The sequence below is a fragment of the Ziziphus jujuba genome, chromosome 5, assembly GCF_031755915.1.
Source record: "Ziziphus jujuba cultivar Dongzao chromosome 5, ASM3175591v1".
Taxonomy (NCBI): Eukaryota; Viridiplantae; Streptophyta; class Magnoliopsida; order Rosales; family Rhamnaceae; genus Ziziphus; species Ziziphus jujuba.
Genome location: NC_083383.1, coordinates 9087712 through 9097250, shown reverse-complemented (window position 1 = coordinate 9097250; position 9539 = coordinate 9087712).

Sequence of the window (9539 nt, the reverse complement as noted above, 5' to 3'; positions counted from 1 at the left end):
AAAAAGTCAAATACTCTTCTTGTTTATACATTTTTTTTTATTTGTTTGTGCATTTTTTCTTATCTAGCTCATTTATTTTTATACTTTCTCTTTCACTTATTTTTCATATTTGTTTAATTTTGGTATTCAATCTATATAATTCGTAATTTTGATTCAAATGGTTCTAAAATAAAAGATAAACTTGTAAGTTATTATTTATTTTAATAAATTTATATTGTTCATTCTCATAATATTTTAATTTTTTTTGTTTCCTAAGAATTTATAATTTTAGTTATTTACTAATTGTTCTTGCTATTCATAAAAAACTAGACTTTGTGTCTTTATAGTTTTTGATTTCATTTTCATTTTTTTCTTCATATCTTAATTTTTATAAATTAATTAGATTTATTTTAATAACTAAAAGTCTAAAAGAAAAAAATAAATTCATAAATAAAAAATAGCATTTGAGATATTAAACTTTACAGAAAAAAATTAAATTCTTTTCGTGTGGATTTATTATTTTGTGTTAGTGTAGCTTATGGAAAGAAGTTTTTCAAAATTAAATTAATAAAATCTTATTCATGTTCAACTATATCCCAACAAGATTAAATAATTTAGCAATTTTATCAATTGAAAAAGATTTATTATCAAATCTTGAATATAAAAATTTAATTAGTAACTTTACATTAAAAAAATCCAAAAAAATATAAATTTTATATAAAACAATCTATTTTATTAAAAATAATATTTAATTAAGGACGCAAATGTTGTTCTTTGCCTGGGGCCTCAGAAATTATTGAGACGGCATGGATGGATGGAGATATTTGTCTAAAATTTTAGACTACCAATGATATAATCTAAAATATATATATATATATATATATATATATATATATTAGATAATTACAAATTAATGAATTTTTATCAAAGATCAAACAAATTAAGGAGAAAATATTTGAACATTATAATAATTAACCACTTGTACACATTACAACGCAGGCCAAGCCTAAAACATGAGAAATTGAATGAATTCCTAGACAAGCACCCTTTATTACTGATAATCTCATAACTAAGCAAACAATATGCGAAATGGCATTCTTATCCATTGGAAATAGGATTTTTTGTTTTTTTTTTTTGGGTGATTCTATTGTATTGGAAACGGTCATACCAAACTGTAAATTTGCAAGTGCATCCTCCACTCTGAGCCTAAAATATTGCAACCCCACCTGATATTTCCTCACCAAATCATCCAATACCCATCCGACCACGGGATCATCGGTGAACCACCAGTCCACCAATCAATCACGCAACCATTTTGACGATCATGATCTTCTGAGACATTTAATTCTTGACTGTCAACACGTATGAGTCTAACCCAATATTGCTGTCACACGATCTCATAGTATTAATAAGCAATGATCAGTTTTTCAGCCAAAAAAAAAAAAAAAAGGCAATGATCAACTTCACCAGCAGCTAGCTATGAGTCTGTTTTTTCTTGGACCAGTTATAACGTATTTGTGATCACCATTGTCTAATTCCTAAATCATTAGCTAGGGGTGGGTTCGGTTCGGTTCGATTCGGTTTTGTGAACTTTTTTAAACCGAACCGACCGGTTCGGTTTGGGTTGGGTACAAAACCGAACCGAACCAACCGTTACATTCAACCCAAACCGAACCGAACCGAATGAATATTTTTCGGTTTGGGTTGGGTTCACGGGTTGGGCCGGGTTGGGCTTTCTGATGGGCTTCGGCCCAAATTTTTTTATTTTTGGTTTAGGCCGGTTTGGGCCTTATGATGAGCTTCACTTTCAGCCCAATTTTTTTTTATTTTTGGTTTGGGCCAGTTTGGACCTCATGATGGATTTCGGCCCAAATTTTTTTATTTTTACTATTTTGAGATATGAATTTTGATACATTGAGCCAAAATTGTTAAAAATATCTTTTAGACCTTTTTAATTATCAATCTTTAATTATATTATTATTCATGCATTATATTTTAAATTAAATATCTTTTTCAAACTATTATCTAACTTAAATAATTTTAACATACATTCACCTAAGTAAAAATACTAAATAAACTAATTATTAAGCATCAAACATGTGAAATAATACAACATAAAACTATATAACTACAATACAAGTTTATAGCTATCACCTAATTATACAAATACATCATACAACAACAAATAAATTCTCCAACAAGTTTACAACCAATATTAGTTATAAAATAGAATACAACCATATTTGATATCTTAAACTTCAAAATTAACTTAGAATTTAATAAACTAACAATACATAAAAATAAAAATTATTTTAAATAGTCTTCTTCCACACACTTCATTCCACGAGCAACCACCATCAACCACAATCCCATTATCACAATATGCCATGCAAAGCCATATTCCATTCATCCTTCAACAAGCATTAAAATTACACATTAAATATTAAATGTAACTTAAGTGCAATCAATAATTGGAATCAATAAACTTAAGTGCAATTTAGTATATTACTAAAATATTTTCTAATTTAAAAAATAATTGGAATTAACAACAAACTTACCAAGCAATCATAGATCAATTAGATGGAGGTAGATTTTGTTTTGTAACACAAGATGCTCCTAAACAAATTAAAATATAATATTAAATTAATCAATAAATACTAAAAAGACGTTGTAAATATTACTAAAAACATTTTAAAAAATATTACTAAAAACATTTAAAAAGCTCTAAAAAACATGATAAAAATAAAATTACAAATAATTAAAAAAAAATCGTACCTGATTCAATAGAATCATAATATGCAACATCCTCAATTGGTACTTCAACTCTATAATCATATCTCATAGGATTTGATTTCAACCAATTTTGTGAACAAATCAAAGCCTCCACCATCTTTGGACCCAATGAACTTCGAAATGCATCAAGAATACGTCCTCCGGTACTAAATGCAGATTCAGATGCTACTGTAGAAACTGGAATGGCATATACATCTCTTGCAATTTGAGATAAAATTTGATATTTTGTGCAATTATTTTTCCACCAAGCCAAAATATCAAATTTCTCACTCTCCACATCCTCACATGGATCAAACAAAAATCTATCAACCTCATTCTTTATTTCCAATACATTTTTCTCCATTTTTCATTTTTTAAATTGTGATTCTTTCAAACGCCGACGATTATCTATACTTCCATCATCCATTGAATTCACCATCATCCCACTTTGTTGTGCTTGTATTGATTGATTATCATTAGGAGTAGACACTTTAGAACTCTCATCCATAGAATCAACTTCTTTATAAAAGTCATAAAGATTATATAAAGTATCTTTCACATCCTTAGTCAAAGATTCAACCATACCACTTTCATAAGCATCCTCAAAAAGATATGATACATATTCTAGCTTATATCGTGGATCAAGCACAACGGCAATAAGTAACAACTTGTTGACATTTCCAAGTGAACCCCAATATTTCTCGAACTTTGTCAACATTTTCTTTGCCATATCGGCCATCAAATGGTTTTGACTATTACTCCATTCAACAAGTGCATTATACATCAAACTCAATTCATGAAAACATATATTAGAAGTAACAGTCAAAGAGGCACTAAATTTTAAGGTAACCTCATAAAAAGTAGCAAGAAATTTCACAAAAACCCTTGCACTATCCCAGTCTTTACTTTGAGGTGGTCCAGCTCTCTTCCTTCCAACTTCATCCTCCTCAAAATATCCAAGAAAAAAACCATCATCATCTACCATCCTATCAAAAGCTTTTTGATACTTCAAAGCCGAATTCAACATCAAATAGGTAGAATTCCACCTAGTAGACACATCCAAAATCACGGTTTCTCTAAATTCCATCTTCTCCTTGTCTACACATTCTTTAAATTTGGATAACCTTGAAGGCGATGATCGAACATATCTAATAGCATTACGAATTCCAGCAATACTATCATGAATTTCCCTTAATCCAAATGTCACAATCAAATTTACACTATGTGCAGCACAACGAACATGCAAAAACTTACCATCCAAAACATTTCCTTTCCAATAATCTAATCTTTTGTTCACAAAATTAATAGCCACATCATTTGAAGAAGCATTATCAACCGTTATTGTGAAAACCCTTTCAATACCCCATTCAATTAAACAATTTTCTATAACCTTACCAATTGTCTCACCCTTGTGATTTTGGACAATACAAAAATTTATAATTCTCTTATGCAACTTCCAATCATCATCAATGAAATGAGCGGTAAGAGTCATATAATTGTTATTTTGAATGGAAGTCCATGTATCCGTCGTAAGACAAACCCTTTGCTTCCTCAATGAAAACACACTTTTCAAAAAAATTTTCTCATCTAAGTACAATTGAAACACATCTCTAGAAATTGTTCTACTAGATGGAGGTTCATACTTAGGGTTCAAAGTATTACAAAACTTTCTAAACCCTTCCCCTTCAACATGGCTAAATGGCAACTCGTCTATGATGATCATTTGAGCACATGCAAGCCTACATGCCTCTTTACTAAATGTTGTACTTGCAGACACCAAATTACTACTACTACTATTGAAAGAAAGAACTTGTTGGTTTTTCTCCACTGTCCTATTAGGGTATTTCTTGCATTGGTTCATCAAATGATTCCGTAACGTACTAGTTCCACACCTCTTAGTATCACATGCATAATCTACCCCACAATATTTACATTTGCATCTAGGATTACTTGGATCACTATCTGGAATTTTTTCAAAATGTTCCCAAACCCAAGATGGAGCCCTAGAAGGTTTTCTCTTTTGTGTCTTATAAGATTTATCCGATTTTGAAGGTTGAGACTCAGCTTTCTCTGATTCATTTAGATATTCTTCCAATTCATTAATATCATACAAATCATTGTGGTCCTCATCCATCTATAACCTATTAAAAACAAAAAAATCTATTGAAAAACATATAAAAAGAAACAAGAAAACAAAAAGTATAATAAGATTTCATGCACATCCATGTGAAAAGAATTAGTTTTACTTAATTTACTACATTAAGGTGCTTGCTGTTTTTTTTTTTTTTGGTTATCGGTTTACTCAAAAAAGGAAAAAAAAAAAGAAAAAAAAATATGTTGACACATTAGAATCAAATCCTTCAATCGAAAAAAACAGAAAAAATGAAAAATAAATTTAGAATCAGTTTTAAAAGATTTAGGAGTAAAGTCCATATCAAATAGAAGAAAAATGTGAAGGGTTTTTAGATGCATATCCGATGACACATTTAATGGTTTGATGTTTTGATTTTGTGGATGCAATCAATATGAGATTCAAACATTGTTCATAATAACTTCATAGTAATCAAATAACATAAATTTCAATTCACAATCTCCAAACTTCACAGCAAACAATTTCACAACCTAAGCTTCACTACACTTTCCAAAACTAATTTTCACCTTCCCACTTCTAATGAACTTCAAATTTCACAAATTGATGCAAAAATAATGAGAAAAAAGTCTAATAACTTACCTCCAAATTTCTCAACCACCAAAATCAAACGGAACTTGGAATCCTATCCTTCTTGAAGTTGTATCTGAATTTCTCAACCACCAAAATCAATGAAGTTGTTCCTCTCTGCAAAAAACATGTGCAAACCATTTTAGATCTGAATTTCCCTTACATATTTACTTTAAAAGAAAGAAATATAAAACTTTTTATATCTTTTCTTTCCCTACTAAATAGAAAACAACATATATATACATATAATCTAAACAAATGTTTAATGATTTGTTGAACTGTATGGAGTCTGGACGTCCACGGATTGATTGTGTAGGCAGGTGTCATATAACCAGTTTGCCCAAAATTGAAATTGAAATGATACATAAGACTCATTAATCGAACAGTGCTCATACAGGTTAACAGAAAATCATATTTGGGTGTATATAGTTATCGTGGTGAATATAATTTCGGGAAAAAAAAAAAATCCATCCTTGGCCGTCACCTGCCCACATTGTATTTTAAAAGTTAGGTTGTGGGCCACACCTGAACATTTATGCAGACCAACTTCAGAGGAAAAAAAGATCAAAAGGTCCAAAAGTTAGGATTTCGAATTTTTTGGGCTTAGGACTATGTCGCCACAGAAGGTAATATTGAGGCCTAAATATCAAACAACGACCAACCATGATTCTCTAAACCTCATATTAAACTACTAAATGCATAACTAACATAATACAAACGAGACTGGAAAGTGAATTTCAACACTGATAACAAATATACTTCAAAACATCCCAGAATTCTTCATAACATCTAAACCAAATCTCTCACATTAAACATGAAAATTACCAAATCTCTCACAAAACATCCCAGAATTCTTCATATGTTGGCCTACTATATTAGGCCAACATATAATTGCACTCGAACAGCATTGCAATAGGAAAACTTTCGGAAACAAAGTTGAGGAAACAACAACTGCATGATGCCCATAAGTTGAGGAAACAACATTCTACATGGAAGTCCAATATCTTAAGGTTAAAGAAACATAATATGCTTAATCTAAGAAATCAAATCACCCCAGACTAGACTAAGGCACAAGAAAAACAAATATTTGGTAATTGTATGACTGGGAAATAATCAGGGGCAGAAAAATCCTAATATATATATATATATATATAAAAGCTATTTCTTTTCATCATCCGAAATTCTAAGCAACCAAACAGTCATAAGACTCACAACCGCACATTGCCACATTTCCATTTCCAGAATCTCGCACTTTTATTACAAAACACACAAAGATTGAAAAACAACATCACCGAATGCCTACTTTACAAACTGAAAAAAAAAAAATTTGATTTTGCAATACAAATGCTTCACAAAAAGAAATAAAATTAGGGGTTTTTAGAGAGAGAGAGAGAGAAAGAAACTCACAGTGATGTTAAGAAACTACCATTGAAGCTCGAATGGTACCCTTCTCTTCAAATGCCACTGGCTAGATCTGCGAGAAAGAGAGAGAAACAAAGAAGCTGTCCGATTAGTTGTGGATGCCCGACGGTGCCACAGAGAGAGAGAGAGAAGCAATAATACAATCTGAGATGAGAAATGGCTAACCTTAGAAAATACAAGCTGTCCTGGAGAGATGGAAAGAGAGGAGAGACGAAGGCAGACTGGCAAAGAGCAAGAGATTTCCTGAAGGCAGAGATTTCGACTGGCAGAGAGCAAGAGACTTCGACTGGCAGAGAGCAAGAGATTTCGACTGGCAGAGAGCAAGAGATTTCGACTTCGACTGGCAGAGAGCAAGAGCTTCGACTGGCAGAGAGCAAGAGATTTCGACTTCGACTGGCAGAGAGCAAGAGATTTCGACTGGTTTTCTTTTTTAATTTTCAAGCAAATTCCTGGAGAGGTGGAAATGAAAGAGACGAGAGGCGAGAGACGTATGGGTCGGTTCGGTTTGGGTTGGGTAAATTTTCTACCCACCCGTAACCCGAACCGAAAACCACGGGTTCAATCCATATGTAACCGAACCGACCCGATCAACACTTAAAAACCAACCCAAACCGACCCAAATAGTTCGGTTCGGGCGGGTTGGTCGGTCCGAGTCGGGTTTTGCCCAGTCTTATCATTAGCATTTTGATATTTTGAGAAATTCCAAATGCATGAAAACTTTGTAAGCTATTTCTACGTCATAGAGTCCTCGAATCAAAAATTGAGAGGGGAAAATGACCAGTCCTTGGAATTAGTGTCGTTTCAGGCCTGGAAGCTAGTGAAAATGTGAAATTAAGTTTCAACTGCTAAAAATGAATGTGTGATGGATGATTGAAACCTCACCAGATGAAGTAATATTCTGTGTCCATTTTGGTCGAGATGTGCACCCTTTTTCTAAGTGTTGAAGATGTTGAATAAATTAATATTTGTGGACTTGGCATAATCAATTATTTACTTACAGGGTCTATTTATGCCATTAATGGGACTGACTTATTTTATTATTTTGTAGTAGGACCCTTGGTCACACACTTTCTATAAGACTCCAGTTGGCCTATTAGACTGGAGGACCAACTTTCTTTAAAAGCCCAATAACTTACCCATATTTTTTCTAGTATTATTATATTATTAAATTATTAGTATTTTGTGTGTGTTAAAACTAATGGGTAAGTGTGACTTGCAGAGACTATAAAAGGTCTAGGGCAAGCAAATAAACGTATGCCATACGGTATTTTGATATTAGGGTTTTCAGAGATCTAAGAGTGGTTTGAGAATAGTGTGTCCACAGGCACTACTTTATATTGTTTTCTATTTTGTAGGATTAAAGATTTAATTTATCAATGGCTGCGTTTGGAGGTTAGTAATTCATGATTAATAGAATTTATTATGTATATTTAGATCCATAAAATTTCTAACAATTGGTATCAAAGCATGGTTAATATGCATAATAAATTTCATTGTGATTAGTCTTCGTTGTATCTACGATGATCGAATTAAACTGTATATGGCCATTAAATGATATGTGGGATTCAAATATATGTTTTTTATTTTATTTTTCTTTCTGCATGCATGGATCTGTGAAGCTATGATCTTGATGTGTGAAGAAACATAATACATGCCTGATTGTTATTTGTAAAACAACAAAAAAAAAAAAAAAGAAATTGTGATGCGAAACTAGTGGTAATCGGGTTTTGAATCAAATTTGTGCAAAGTATATAAACCTTGTTTTAGTTCAAATTAAGACCTGGGCATGGTGGAAAATTGTTTTTCGATGTGTTTTGTATTGTTTAAAATCTCGAATTTGACCTGAAAAGCCTTAAAAAAAATAAAATAAAAATAAAAAAAATAAAAAAATTGGAGAAACCGTGGCCGAATGCAACCTGATTTGTGAATTGTTTTTGGTTAATTTTTGGCTAAAATTGATGCCAACAATGAGATGACAACAACGAGACCAATTTTGCCCAAAAATTTTTCTGCAATTTTCTTGGAATTACATGGGTGTTTGTTTAAGTTTTGGCCAAAACAATTCTTGTGTTGGGTGTTTATTTTTCTGCATTTTTGAACCAAATTGATATGGGGCAAAACTTTCTCAAGAGGAGAGGAATCAAAAGGCATCTATTGTGCTCAAATTTTCTGGAATTTCTTGTGATTACACAATTGTTTATTTTTGAGTTTTGGCCGATTATAATCTTAAGTTTGGGTGTTTGTTTTAAGCTCTCATTTAGTCAAATTGATACTTTAAAATTGTTGCCTATACCGAAAGGAGAAGAATGGCACCGGTATTGTATAAAATGATGGCCGGAATTGTATTTTACAGGCGGGTTTGTCAACCGGGTCATGTGACCCGTTAACCAGAAAACCGGATCGTCCTTGACCCGGCTGAAGGAGGAAGAAGGCTGACGTCAGTAGCCATCTTACTGACATCAGCAACCCGAAATTAAAAAAAAAAATTATTTGTTTTGTTTTGTTTATTTATTTGTTGATGATTTATTTATTTATCTATTGTTTATTGTTAATAATTAAAAAAAAAGAAGGGAAATTCTTGTTATTTATTTATTTATTTATTTATTTGTTTATTGGTGATTAGTTTAGTTATTTATTTGTTTAATTA